The sequence below is a fragment of the Triticum urartu genome, chromosome 6A (assembly GCF_056163025.1).
Source record: "Triticum urartu cultivar PI428250 chromosome 6A, HENAU_Tu73, whole genome shotgun sequence".
Classification (NCBI taxonomy): Eukaryota; Viridiplantae; Streptophyta; class Magnoliopsida; order Poales; family Poaceae; genus Triticum; species Triticum urartu.
The window spans coordinates 33302708-33318234 of record NC_141878.1 but is presented as its reverse complement, the minus strand read 5'-3'; the positions used below and the strand labels follow the sequence as shown (position 1 = coordinate 33318234).

Here is a 15527-nt window from a genome sequence, read left to right as displayed (position 1 = left end):
AGCACGACGGCGTGGTGACGATGTTGATGAATCTACCGATGCAAGGCTTTGCCTAAGCACCGCTACGATATAACCGAGGTGGATTATGATGGAGGGGGGCACCACACACGGCTAAGAGATCAACAGATCAATTATTGTGTCTTTGGGGTGCCCCCTACCCCCGTATATAAAGGGGGGGAGGAGGAGAGGGCTGGCCAGGGGAGAGGCGCGCCCAAGTGGGGCAATCCTACTCCAAGTAGGTTTGCCCCTCCCTTTCCTATTGCAAAGGGGAAGGAGGAGATGGAGAGAAGGAAGGAGAGGGGGGCCGCCGCCCCTTCCCCTTGTCCAATTCGGATTGGGGCAAGGGGGGCCGCACGCCACCTCCTGGCTGCCCTCTCTCTTCTCCACTAAGGCCCATGAGGCCCAATAGCTTCTCGGGGGCGGGGGGGGGGGGGGGGGGGGGCGGTAACCCCCGGTACTCCGGTATATATCTGAAACCTCCCAGAACCCTTCCGGTGTCCGAACATAGTCATCCAATATATCGATCTTTACGTCTCGACCATTTCGAGACTCCTCTTCATGTCCATGATCATATCCGGGACTCCGAACTACCTTTTGTACATCAAAACACAAAAACTCATAATACCGATCGTCATAGAACTTTAAGCGTGCGGACACTATGGGTTCGAGAACTATGTAGACATGACCGAGACATGTCTCCGGTCAATAACCAAAGTGGAACCTGGATGCTCATATTGGTTCCTACATATTCTATGAAGATCTTTATCGGTCAAACCGCATAACAACATACGTTGTTCCCTTTGTCATCGGTATGTTACTTGCCCGAGATCCGATTGTCGGTATCTCAATACCTAGTTCAATCTCGTTACCGGCAAGTCTCTTCACTCGTTCCATAATGCAACATTGTGCAACTAATTCATTAGTCACATTGCTTGCAAGGATTATAGTGATGTGCATTACCGAGAGGGCCCAGAGATACCTCTCCGATAATCGGAGTGACAAATCCTAATCTTGATCTATGCCAATTGAACAAGTACCATCGGAAACACATGTAGAGCACCTTTTTAATCACCCAGTTACGTTGTGATGTTTGGTAGCACCCAAAGTGTTCCTCCGGTAATCGGGAGTTGTATAATCTCATAGTCATAGGAACATGTATAAGTCATGAAGAAAGCAATAGCAGTAAACTAAAACGATGGGGGGTCAACTTGTGACCATCACTATTGGTAACTGAAAGGTCATTGCTTTTCATTTGCGACCAAAAACAGAAGGTCAAAAGATGGCGGTCGTAAACTGGAATTCCATGACCAAAACAAAAGGTCGTTGATTGCATGACCTTCAGTTTTGGTCGCTAGCTCTCTGTCCAGGCCACGTCGGATCCGCCGTGTCAAGCTGACATGGCAAAATCGGGTCACTATGGCTTAATCTCGGGTCTATATGCTTAATCTCAAGTCAAATCGCACTCTGTGGTCAAACTTCCCGGAAGGTCACCCATCCTCACACTACTCTAGCCCGAGCACACTTAACTTCACAGTTATATCCAACCCCAGCACCAGCTCACTTAACAGGCACTTGTTGATATATCTATCATATCAATCCTATTAAACCTTGTTGATGTCTAGGACTTTGTTCATGTCAATGAGTGTGATGAAATTTTGAAAAATATTTCAAACTTCCCGGTCATATTACGTAACATATTTTTTAAAAATTCAAAAAAAATCGAAACCAATTTTTTTTCTGTTACTAGTGGCACACCTAGCTTGATTTTTTTTCCATTTCCCCCCCTCAAGATCTTAAAAGCCCCGTATATTTTATTCTGTTAGGTTTTTTGGGATTCTGAAAATCTTGAACAACGTTCCCCCGGTTCAATTCGGATGTAACTTTTCGAGTAGATAATCTTTCATGCAAAAGTTATGCCCCTTTTTACTAAATTTCAGAGAGATTTTGCAAATAAAGTCAAAATTCATATTTGTAAATTTTCCCAACAACTAGACCACATATCACATGGAAAACTTATTTTCTTTTATTTTTTTGACATTTTCTTTTATTTTTTAAACTGAAAAGGCGGTCAGGGGGGTGCATTTGGTTAGCAGTAGCGCACCAGGGGATAGTGCACCATTACTAGTTGTAGTATAATGGCGCACCATCACAAAGTGCGCCATTACTATGTGTATGACCTGGTCAAACCTTGATCAAACTTAGTAATGACGCACTTTATGTAGGTGCGCCATTAGTAAGTTTGACATAGTAATGTCACACTATACCCTGGTGCGCTATTACTAGTTTTGAAAGAAAAAGAGTGTGTGGTGTGGCGCATAGAGTGTGACTAGTAATGGCGCACAGAGTGTGTGGCGCATAGAGTAAGACTAATAATGGCGCACTATGCCCTTGTGTGCCGTTACTAGTTTTGGAAAAAAATTGTTAGTAGTGGTGCACCGTGGGTGTGGTGCGCCATTAGTGATATGGACACTAATGGCGTACCTACACATGGTGCGCCACTGCTATATAGCAGTAGCGCACCACATAGGTGGTACGCCACTGCTATATACATAGGTGGTGTGTCATTAATGTCTATATTAACTATCGCCCTTTTCCTAGTAGTGTAAATCATACTAATGCTACATGGAATAAGCCACGAGTGGAGGAAATCTTCTTGGCGATGGATTCGCGTGTTATCTGGGAATCCCAATCTGTACTCGAGCCATGCAGGACTTTTGGAGCTGGCAGTTTGAGAGGCATGGTTCCTTTACGGTAAAATCAGCTTATAATATGCATGTCGCCACTAGACAGCGACGGGAGGCGTGGCTGGAAGGTACATCAGGTTCTTCGAGCAGGGGAGCAGAAGCAAGATTAGAATGTTCCTGTGGAGGCTCTCTAAACACTCTTTGCCGATGGAAGATGTCCGAGCACATAGGCACATGACTGATACATCTTCTTGCGGTCTGTGCTGGTCTTTGGATTCATGGACACACTCTTTAATCAACTGCACAACATCACGAAGCACTTGGACACTCGTTGATGATGACATGGCTCAGATTTTGAGTTCTACATCCGAGCCGAGTGCGAAGCAATGGCTCTTTACACTTATGGAATCTTTATCACATGAGAATATTGTCTTGCTCACTGTCACTCTTTGGGCGATTTGGACTGCCCGACGCAAAGCTATCCATGAAGGCATATTTCAGACTCCGCAAACTACCACCGTCTCCTTTGTCAAAAGATTCATCGATGAGCTGGGGATTATCAGTGAGAAGAAGCCAGTACAGCAGCCTAGTGCAGCTCATGCACCTTCTCCCCAGCGACACAAGGCACCACCGCCGGGTTTCGCGAAAATTCACGTACATGTGGGTGTAATGAAAGGAAGAGGTGTGGTTCAGCCGCAGCTGTCTGTCGGGACAGCAATGGTTAATTTCTGCGCAGTTCAGCGCTGGTTATTGAAGGTATTGATGACCCTGCAATTCTTGAGGCTATAGCTTCAAGAGAGGGGATTGCTCTAGCTGTGGATCTCAACGTCCAGAATATTGTTATTGTATGTGACTTCAAGCAAGTCGTTTCTGATATAAACAAAGGTAGCAAAGGAAGATATGGTGCTATACTTAGTGAGATCATTCTCAATTCAGCTCATCTTCTGTGTAATTTTGTTTCCGAGGGTCGTGCTGTTAATTATGAAGGACACAGTCTAGCTAAATTTTCATTATGTCGGGGTCTGGGACGCCACGTTTGGCTTGGCCAACCCCATGACCAAAATTGTATCCCACTATCTGTGGATTTTGAATAATAAAATGGCGTTTTACCCCTCAAAAAAAATCTCTTGCACCGGTTAGCGGCGCTCGTTGCCCTTGCCGCCGGCGTAGCTACGCCGTCGCCTGCGCCACTCTCCGCCTCCGAAGCTGCATCCTCGCTACCCTCTCTGCCGTCTCACCGCCCAAAATCTCTCTGACGTCTCACCGCAGCCCCCGTTTCCCCACACACCCGATTCGTGGTTGAGGAGTACCTGGTCGACAAGTGCGGCCTCACCTGACCACAGGCGCTGAAGGCCTCCACGAAGCTCTCCCACCTCAAACCCCCCTCCAAGCCAGACACCGTCCTCGCCTTCCTCGCCGGCCTCGGCCTCTCCACGGCTGACATCGCCGCCGCCGTTGCTAGGGACCCGCAACTCCTCTGCGCCGGCATGGAGAGGACCCTGTCCCCCATCGTAGTCGGGCTCACCGGCCTCAGTCTGAGATCGTGCGCCTCGCCCCGCTCTGCGCGAACCATTTCCGATGCAATTCCGTCGTCTCCAAGGTGAACTACTACCTGCGCCTCTTCGGATCCTTCGAGAAATTCCTCCAAGCGTTGAAGCGTAACAACGGTCTCCTCTCGCACAGCCTCGAGATGGTGGTCAAGCCAAATGTGGCGTTATTGCAGGAGTGCCCGCTAGGTGCTTGCGATATTGGCAGGGTGTGCACCACTGCGCCAAGGATGCTCACCGCCAGCACGGAACAAATACGGGCGGTGGTGGCATTAACCGACGGTCTTGGTGTGCCCGTTGGCTCCGTGATGTTTAGGAAAATTCTGCTGTCTGTTGCATTCCTCAGCGAGGAGAAGATTGCTGCCAAAGTGAAGTACCTGAAGAGCACCTTCAGCTGGTCGGATACTGAGGTGGGCATTGCTTTGTCCAAGGTTCTGTCTGTGCTGAGCAGGTCAAAGAACATGCTGCAGCGCAGATCCGAGTTCCTTCTCTCTGAGTTGAAGTTGGAGCCGGCCTACATTGCTCATCGACCGGCAATGCTCACTTACAGCCTCGAGGGCCGGCTCAGACCCTGCTACTATGTTGTGAAATTTCTTAAGGAAAATGGATGGCTAGCGCACATACATAGCTACTATACAACACTGCTTTGGATTGAGAAGGTATTTATGGAGAAGTACATATGCCCTCACATGAAAGCTGCACCACACCTTGCTTAAGACTACGCTGCGGCCTGCCGAAGGGAAGTGCCGACAAGATTCAGATTACATCACCCAAGAACGAGCTATGAAAATCGGTAAACTGTGACGGTGCGAGTTTTCATTCTCCATAGTAAGCTGGTACTTCCTATTTCTGTGTACTTGGCCTAACTAGATGCTGTTTTTCTGCCCTGTTAGATGCAGAATCTGATTGAACTGATGATTTGGTTCCTGATTGCTGATATCTTATCATTTAGTAGGGAATAAACCATGGATTGGTTATGAACTTGTTCATCCTGATGCCATGTTATTTAGCACACATATTGGAGCTAAGAAAGTGCGGAAATAGGCCATTCTGCAATGCATTAATTTGTATGTCCTGGCTTACATTACTTATCACTCGGCACTCTATTATACACTGGCCGGCCGACTGGAATTTTGGTTCTGTGTTCTAAAGCTTCTTAAGGCAATTGTTTTTTTTAATCCTTACAGCACAACAAAGATTTTGCATGGCGCAAGATGGCAAGCTTTGTTTCAGTGTTGTTGCCAAACTAGATGTTGGTCTCTGGTATATTATGTATCTCACATGCTAGTTTGGTCACCGCTAACGCTTGATCCAGTAATTAGATTCACGAGTACTGGTATGTCCATGTCATCATAAAATTTCATTTGAATGGCAATTATGGACCTTTTCTTTTGTGGTGAACTGTTTTGGACTTGCTGATGGCCACAATATGTTGATCAATCTGAGGATGCAGTTTTGACCCAGTTTGTTGGTTGCTTGTTCCACTTCTTCTAAGCTAAAAATCTTAGTTCTTTCTGGAGCATCTTTGTTTGAAGAGATTAAATGTTTTGAAAGGCATTCATGCTTTGCTAGTTTGAATACACATCTAACACGCTCCAGCTGGTTTGTATATCTGTCTTCATCCATTACTAGTAAGGATTCAGCACATTTACAACAATCCCAGCCTGTATCTTTCTCTTGTGAATACGCATAAGCTAGAGTATCATTGCATTGATAGAAGGAGTGGGTAGAGGTATAAGGGTACCATCATATGGGACACGTACACAACCTGGAAGCTAGAGCGGAACACGGGATGCTCAACCCGAAGGAAAACAAAGGCCTGACTCTTGGAAGAATATTAAACCCTTTGGCTGTTGCCCTAGCCCAAAGGTGTGCATCTTCCTGGATAGACTGTACCAGGGGTGAAGCAGAGGGCTGCTGCGAGTTGAAGACACAACCGTTGCTGGAGGATGATGGAGGAAATACCTCGGCAGCAAGAGGACGCCCACCAGTCTGCGAACGTCCACGTCTGGTCTGGGGCGTGGCGGTATACCGATACCTTACCAGGAGAGGATTTTGTGCCAAATCTGCCGCTAGAAGGGGCAGTCAGTGAGTAGATGTTGCATCTCCTCGGAAGCCTGATCACAGAGGATGGCCGCCTTGTGCTAGTTGTTTGGCGGTCCACAACAGAGAATTCTATTTCATTGTTTCCTGGCCTGTTATTTTCTCAAGTTAGTAGAAGGGAAAAACTTGGCTATGTCCCAAATCAAAGGCAGACAAATAGGGACACAAGCATATATGTTGTGCGCACATATGTGTTGTGTCACAACATGAATGGGAAAGAAAAACTCGACTGTTTCCCTCATAATCGGGTCAATTTGTTTAGGTTTTCGATCCGCTTTTCCTTGTAAACTAGCTCATGGTTTTTGACCCAGTTTTTCTCATGACCTGGTTCAGTTTCTTTTGAACTGAGATCGATATTTAGATGCCCCCCCCACTGGAAAGCTTATTGGGCAAACGGATAGCATATCCTAGGGAAATTTATCCTGAATCGACGACGAGGGAGGTGTTTGATAGTATTTTTAGTAAAAAAAAGAAGCCCACCAATGTGATGATGAGACTACAGGACTTGTTCCATCGTGATATCTACCATACGGAATAGTTTACTAGACATACGCTGTAGCTATTCAGAAGAAAAACTTCCTATGACTATCCAGAAAGATACATGATAACCTCATCAATCACCAAATCTGAAGATACATGTAGCAATGAAGGTTGGAACATACTAGTGCTAGCAAACATCCTATCAGGAGACTGAATGAAATGTCATATGCATCATTGTACACATCAGGAATTATGTTCTATGGATATTGGGAGTAATTGGCCCGATTGGAAATAGAAACAAGAACCCATGTCCTGGTGTCTTCCTTGTAATTCTGAATACACCAGTCTAAGACAAATCATTCAGAATGTTTCTTGGGACAAGGCTGCAATTTCATCAATTACTTTAGTTGGGAGGCGTGCTACCTGGCCCATTTTTGAATCTAGAGTAATATGTGGAGCTATAACCACAGAAGCCTTCTGATCTTTCAAAACCAGGATGATTATTCTCGGACCTTGGGCACGACATTCTATGCCACAAATGACCAGGAGCAGAACCGGTAGGTGGCCTCAAGTGTTGTGAACCTGCAATAACATAGTCAGTCTCGAGCCATTCGCTAAACATCCAATGTTGCTGGTCAGGAGAAATACCGTTGTTGTTTCCATGGTCTATTAAGGGCTTGAAATATTCTAGTGCAAAATTGGGAGCATGTACGATGGGTAATGAATCCTTGACCTCTTGGACAAGGAGGAAGCTGATGAAAGATTTCTTGACATTCTGGTGCATGAGGATTGAGGAGGATGTCGAGGATGTAATCCTTGACCTGATAGTCCAAGAAGAGGATGCCGAGCATGGAAGTTGTGACCTAGTAGTCCAGGAGGAGGATACGGACAATATGAGCCTAGCTCTGCTAGTACCAGAGGAGGACGCCGAAAATATAGGCCATCATCTACTGGCGCACGAAGAGGATGAACATGGTATGATCGTTGATCTGAAAGAAGAGAAGGATGACGTCCATGATCAGCAAGTACTAGAGGAGGACATCGAGAGAATAAGACTTCCATGCATGTGGACTAATATATAGTACAAGCTTACTGCATATCGCTTCTTGTGATTCCACATGAGTGCCCCCGATTTCTTGTATTTTCGCAATACTTATCTCTCCCTTGCTTGTGTTTAGAATGTTTTAAATAGCGGGCTATGGAAAACAGCGGCGGACCTCCAAATAAGCTATAGCGGGCTATTTGTGAAGGCGACCATTTAGCGGCACCCTGCTGAAAAGGCTATAGCGGGCTGTAGCAGAGCTACAACTGGCTATTTAAAACTATGCTGTTTACTGGGGATTTTTGGTCCCGTACAACAAAACCGATTAATGAGTCTTGGTTTGTATCGATTGTTGACTCGCCTTTCCAGAAACCATATTTTGCCTTGTGTCCAGGACATACATAAATATATGAACCATCTTCTGTAGTTGCTAAACCAATTCTTTTGTTCAATTTTAACATCTTCGCAACCTGCAACGGTGTCATAAATAGCTTAAGCATAATACTCTGAATGTCCATACCTTCTAAAGACAATAAATGAAAAATCAAGTGTCAATCTTACCTGCTTCATTCCCTCTAAGCCGTTTTTCGAAGACTCAACATTCAACAACAGTGAAATCACCTAATATGATATTGGTTGCCAGAAAGTCAGTTCATGTTTATTTCTGTGATGTTTCAGTAACTATTAAAACTTATGATGAAAGCAAACTGATGCTAACAAAGACATAGTTATCTAGGTATATCAAATACAATTTCAAACTCATTTTAGCACAAAAGTAAATAATCCTGAAAGGGGAGAATGCCAAATCATAAGAACAAGGATGAATGTTCTGTAATGTAAGAATGTGATCTTACCATTATTGACCAGCTTTGAGAGTGACAAAGATCCTTGAGGATTTTTTCTTAAATCCCCCCATTTCACTCTTCCTTTCATTTCTATGGTTTTCAGACAGACAATATCTTGATTTTTTCCCCACTGCAAAGAGTCACATGGTAATAATCAGAAACAACATGATTCGAATGTCCACCATTCAAAACAACTAAATATTTGTTTCTCAATCTAAAATATTTGACTCTCAATCTAAGACACAAATATAATCCTGCTTTAGGATTATAGTGGAAAAAATATCATCTTGGAAGCTCATTACTCTGACATGTCTGCCACAACACTTTGGCAGGCATTGCTCTTTTTGTTCGAGACATTGTATGTCTCCATGGAACCAATTTTAGTCTTTGGCTAAATGTGATTTTGGGAGATGTGATACTATTTTGTTTTGGTAGGACACATGGTCTGATCATACTACGTAATCTAAATCCACCCAATTGCATTATTGTACTATTGATGAGGAAGAACACCATTCAGAAGGCCTTAACCTGTGAATCTATATATGATATGTTTCACCCCTATCATCCATGGCCTACTCCCAATGCAACAACCTTGTCATTATTCTTGATAAATTAAGCTACATTGATGATGATGGCTCCTAGAAACTCTCTATGGGCAAGGTTCTTTTTTTACAGTAACAAAATTTACAACACTATAACCAATCATGATCCTTCTCCCACCCCTATGTCATGGATATGGAAGCCATATTGTAAACATAAACATAGGCTCTTTTCTGGCTTTTACTTGACACGATCTATAATAGAGATATTCTAAGGAAGGACTGCAACACGCTTACTTTTGGATGTGGCTTTAGCCAAAACTTTTGGTGGATGTTGAAACAAGACTGGAATTTGGGCATGCAACTCATGTATACGTTAGAAAAAAGTAAAACCAGGAACCAAAACAAAGGCTTCTCTGGGACGGTTTCTTGTATGCTGGAGCTAATGGAATCACAATAGCATGATCATATTTGATGGTAAGACACCTACCATTCATGAATGTTTTAGCATATTCAAAGAATACTTTGCTAATGATACATACAGAGAAAAACCTTGCCTCAAAGAGGGAATGCAAGAGTGCTTAGATCCTTTATAAGCGTAGTAGGATCTTTCCCACTATTTCCCTCTCCAAAATTGATACACGGGATATTTGAGCAGGAAAAGGAAAATAGACATGAACAGAAGTGCACATATACATACGGAATATACACTATTTGATGACCAGTACAAAAAGTCGGTAATATATATGCAAACTCATGTTACATACAAAAAGAATAGAATCATATGTAGTGGATATGTTGCAACAATGAAATGTTTCAATCCCGAAATAATTACCATGTTAATAACCTCTATAATTCATACAATAATATGACGAAATACTCATTTTGTTGGAGTTTGACATGTTTTGACCTCATTGGCCTCTCACTATCAAATCCTTTTTGGACAATATGCCCCACTAATTAGTACCAATAGAAAATGTATGTGCTTTCCTTGTACAATTATGAAAAGTGATGCCTAAAGGACCACGATCATCTCACGTCCTACACAACAACTTCAAGGCTTCAACACCTATTATGTAAGGAAATGGAGATTTGACTGGATTGAGTAGTAAACAGTTACATAACTTAGAAACACGGTGCAAACTTCTACCAATCAACATCCTAGTAAGGATATATGTTGGGTTGAGTGTATGTGTGGGGTGTGTGTATGGGTTTGGCCCAAAGTCCCACCCTTGTGTATATCTACTCATACATGTAGGTTATAGCTAGAGGGTAAGAGAGTGTTACCGATTTTCCCCCAAGAAACAACATGGTATGGTCCCTGTAAGAAAAACATGGCATGAAACCCAGGTTAAAAATAATTAAAGTCATTGCTTGTGGTGAGAGGAAAGTTGGTACTCGTAGTCGTAGTTGTGGGTGAAGAGAGGTTCTGGTGCTAGTGGAACTTCTGGAGTGAGGGGAAAATTTCATGGGAGAAGCTGCAACACATCCGTAGCCCTTAGAGCAGAGAGAAGAGGTGCTTGTGGCCAGGAGCGCGGGGCAGCGCAACAAATTGGTACTGAAGCTTTTGTTGTGCAACCAGGGACCGGTCCCCTCCTTGTGGCTCGTGCAGGAATTGTAAGTCGTGGGTGCTGGGGGTAGCAGCAAGAGGCGGATGTGTGGCTGGCTGGTTGCTCGAAATCAAAAGCTCATCCGAGACGACCGTCGATAGTGCGTGCAAGTAAAAGAACCTGTAGGTCTGCGGTGTTGGTCTGTGGTGGTGAAAGGAGAGATGGGTGATGTATGTACAGATACTATCCATTGGAGGTAGCGATGTTGGTGTAGTGAGTACTGTAGCAAAGAAGCAGAGAAGAGCTGTGTTGCCTGAATCTGTTTTTGGGCCGCTAATGTTGCTGTCTTATAGTGGATTGAAGGAGAATTTTTTTTGCTGGTTGCTGAAAGAAGGCAACTGAGAACTTCTTGTAGGAGGTGTGGTTTGTGTTTGTGGTAGAGCAGCATGGTGGATTTAGGGCCTTGGTGTGCTAGTTGCATTGAACCTGGTTGTTAATTGTTCTTGCTCAAGTAAGTTGAAACAGAATATCTAATAGGGAAGAAGAGAGGAGACATAGTTCCTTGCTCTTTGTGCTTTCTAGTGAGACTGGACAATGGGGGAAATTCAAAAATTGAGAAGCCAATTCAAAGACCCTAAAAAAACTCATGGAATCTTCAACCATAGCCCTAGGGCGCAAAAAAGCAGTTGGAGTAAAATTCGAGGCTCAAAAAAGTGAATTTTAGGGCACCAGAAAATGTTCACAACAGCCTAAAATTGGTGCCCTGAAATACATTGCAGCTGTCGTTTTGTGGGTGTTCTATATTAGGGAAGCTTTTGGAGAAGCGTTTCTGGCAAAAAGTGATATAAAACAACCATTTTATTGACGTCCTGCATGGTCCCCCATTTGGAGCAAATTTTTCGGCAGCAGCCGTAGTGTTGTATATTTGCAGCATATGGCCGCTTGCGGCCGCCGTTGTAGGGTAAGGCTTTGCCAGAATTGTCGTAGAAAGATTAGAGCCTCTACGCATACTATCGTGTATGCTGCCTGGCCAGGAGGCTATCAGAGGTGTTGAGGAGGCTCTATGCAGGAGGAATCGAGTGGGGTTTCACCGGAATCAACTTTTCCTTTGCGGTGGAGGTACTAGCCAGAGATGAAGGAGACAGACTGGGAAGCTTGCAAGCCGCACCTCATGGAAGGGGTCCACGGTGAGTGTGGTGGAGACGGGCTAGTGTAGTTCCACATCAGGGCGCCATCATCTCGCTCAGATTGCTCCCAGTGGTTGTGCCCTATCAAGAAGGAGGAGGTTATAGGCCGCCATCGCGTCGGTGGCACGGGCCTCTTTGCTGAAGAGGTCAAGGTGGGTAGAACCAACGACGAGGTGGATTGGTGGAGTTCATTGATGGTTTTTTAATTTCATGATCTGCTTTTGATCTGTCATTGATGATTTTAAAATTCAACTAAAATTTCACGATTGTCTCTTGATGCATCCTACATGTGCTTGAGTAAGCATGATGCGGTGTGTTTTATTCTGTAGATCTAATAGTTGATTAGGTTGCGTCCCAAGTGTTTGTTCTGTCGCTAGAGGACAATGAATAGAGAGGGAGGGGTCCCTAAAGAATGATGAGCCAGTCTTTCGTAGGTGGGGTTAATGGTGTTCGATTTACGAGTTAGGAATTCTCTCTTCAGAAACAAGGAAACAAAGCCATTGAGATGATACATGCTCCCAGCATTAGTGAATTCATTGTGGACCAATTGGTAGAATAGATCATTGTAAGTGGCACAACATACAAGTTGATTCTTATAATTCAGACATTTTCTAAATGGCTCTATCCCTTTGTGCGTATATGACTAAAGGGCATATTGCTTCTTCAGCCTTATTTGAGTATATAAGGCGTGCATGCAATTTTAATAATACTCTCTTTTTTGCTCCCATTTATTCGTTGTCTTTTGAGACTGAATATTTTTTCACTCATACCCAAGACACAAATAGAAAGAAGCCACATCAATTTAGAAGCAACTATTGTGGCTAATAGTTCAACGGGCAAATTTTTTTCCTCAGTGCTCCATAATATTTAAGCTAGTATTTTAACAAATTGAAAGATGGTCCAAACATTCTCTTTCACTGGTGCGGTTCAATGAAGGTGAGCCACGCGGTGGCCGAGATCAATGCCTTGGGATTGACCATCAGACATATTGTGATAGGGTGGACACCACGCTCACTATTAGTGATGGTGAAAAGAAGGATAAGCAGTGACACGGGTAGGGGCGCCATATTGAAGTAGAGGATGTAGACCCGTGGGAGTCTTGAGCCATGCTTACTCGGCTAGGGGCATGTTTTTTTCTCCCGTTGCAACGCACAAGAATGTTTGTTAGTAGAATTAAATCACATAAGCTTGGAGAATCAAGTAGTACATTCTCTAACAAAGGGTTAGCACTCAAGTAATATAATTTAGCTTGTAACAGGATGGTAATGATAGATACTTATCACCCATCTCAGGGGGAGTGTTTTTTTAGAAGTTGAGGGGGAGTGTTGGGTTGAGTCTATGTGTGGGGTGTGTGTAGGAGTTTGGACCAAATTAAAGCTCCACGCTTATTTATGTCCACTCATACTTGTAAGCTGTAGTAGAGATCAAGAGAGTGCTCCAGATGTACCCCCGAGAGACAACAACATTTTAGTGTGAATAGTGTCATCTGAGTTACACCGTCATCCATGATGTTTGAATTAATGTGGTTGTAAATCATTACCATCTTGGGGGTATATATATATATATATACATATATATATATATATATATATATATATATATATATATATTATATGTGTGTGTGTGTGTGTAAGCGCCCATCCTCATGCTCCTCTATACATTTGGTCGTAATAGCGGCATGTAGTAAAAAGTGTTAACTTCACTACTATAGATGCATGGTCATCTATTGATAGTAATAGCCCGTGCGACATGTAATAAGAAGTGTTAACTTCATTACTCAGGTGCATGGTCGTAAATTGTTAGTAATCTCTCATGTAACATATAGTAAAACATATTGATTTCTTTAGTGTGAAAGCTTGTGCGAACTATCGGTCGTAAATTCCTATGTAACATGTAGTAATAAGTAATAATCTTTTTACTACATATGCAGATGCTATTCAGTGCTCTACTGTACGTGCAGACAGCCTAGCAAACTCATGGGCTAATTTTTTTATTCATTCCGTAATATGCTTGCTGTTCTGTAGTAAAAGAAAATACTAGATTCGTTTACTACTTAATCTGGCATTAAACTTGATGGTAAAACGCTTTAGGTTTTGTAGTAAATGTGGTAGACACTTTTGCAACTTAATTATAGGTTTAGGTTTGATCGTAATACACTTAGTTTCCAGTAGTAAAACTGATGGATCTTTTTACCACCAGTTACTACAGGAGAGAGGTTTGCATGCGGAGTGGATCTGGTTGGCTGCTTCATTGCCATGGGATGGCCGGAATGTAGAATAAATTATTTGCGGACAGACATAGTTAAGGTTTTTGATGGTGTAAAAGTTCTCAAAAATCGTGAAAAAATACTGAACGAACACACCTATAATATAACATGATCCAATGAATGGATTGAAAAAATATGATTGAATGTGTCCTAGACAAAAAGGAACAAATGTTTCGGTATATATTGATCCTGCAGTGAGCTGAAATGCTTGTTTTTCGCCGAGGACAAATAAATGCATATTTTCACAATCACACCATTGGATCATCTTATTGTATTAGAGTGAGGCTCCCCTAATTATTTCATATTTTAATAACTTTTAAACTGTTAAATGTTTAGCAAGCCTTAACTAGTTCTATGACAAGCTATAATAGACAAAGTTTACCTAAAGCTATTTCAAGTAATTCAAAGCAACATGAAAAATGGTTTATCTAAGGAAAATGTGTCCTAAGGAAAAAAATCCCTATTTAAGCATAGCATTAGTGGTTTTTGCACCGAGGAATTATAAGAAAACATTGATTAAGACCATTATATGACGTATCAAATGTTGCACAGGAACTAATTGTTCTAAAAATCATCATCAGTTTAATAAGACTTGCAGCTAATAATGGGCAATCTCCAAAGAAGAGTGGAACTTGAAGCCATGTAATAATAAATCCAAAAGGTTAATTTTGGTTGACACAAACTTTATGTTCACTGTGGTTCAAATATTATATTATCTGTCAATATTGACATTTGTCCTAACTCATCAAAATACACAGACATTAGAGCAAAACAACAATTTGGTAAGCCAAAACAACAATCACTTTTACATGGTTGTCTGTTATCAAAACAGAATCTACTACTTTTCTAAAGACACGACAATCAAGACATTATACCAAATCAATGATAAGAATGATGTCAAAAAATATCACTTGAAAGCATAACCATGGTACATATTCACCTTTCTAAAAAAGGCGAGAACGGGCACCATGGTAGACTTAAGCTGGTTCACACCATCCCATAGAATTGTACAGGTAAATGGAGATATGCGACCAATGACAAACTTCATATCAACATTTGAAAAATAAGATCACAATGCATTAGAAATATAATATGTTGTTTTACATTCATGTAAATAAAGATACCTTATATATATAATCCTCCTGCAATATTTTATTTTGCAGATAAATGTACATGCCTTAGTTACCTATACAACTTCCCCGAGAAGCAACTGCGAGCTGATGTTGTGTTCTAGCCTACATATTTTTTGATATTTTAGTTTACTACCAGAGATACAAGCTAAAG

At 42.4% G+C, this 15527-nt stretch overlaps 2 pseudogenes; one reads left to right on the top strand and one right to left on the bottom strand.

Annotated features, from left to right (window-relative positions):
- The first annotated feature begins 3943 nt into the window (after window positions 1–3943).
- On the top strand, window positions 3944–5028 carry LOC147963561 (uncharacterized; annotated as a pseudogene).
- Window positions 5029–7217: 2189 nt separating this feature from the next.
- On the bottom strand, window positions 7218–15291 carry LOC125512823 (uncharacterized; annotated as a pseudogene).
- Window positions 15292–15527: the final 236 nt, after the last annotated feature.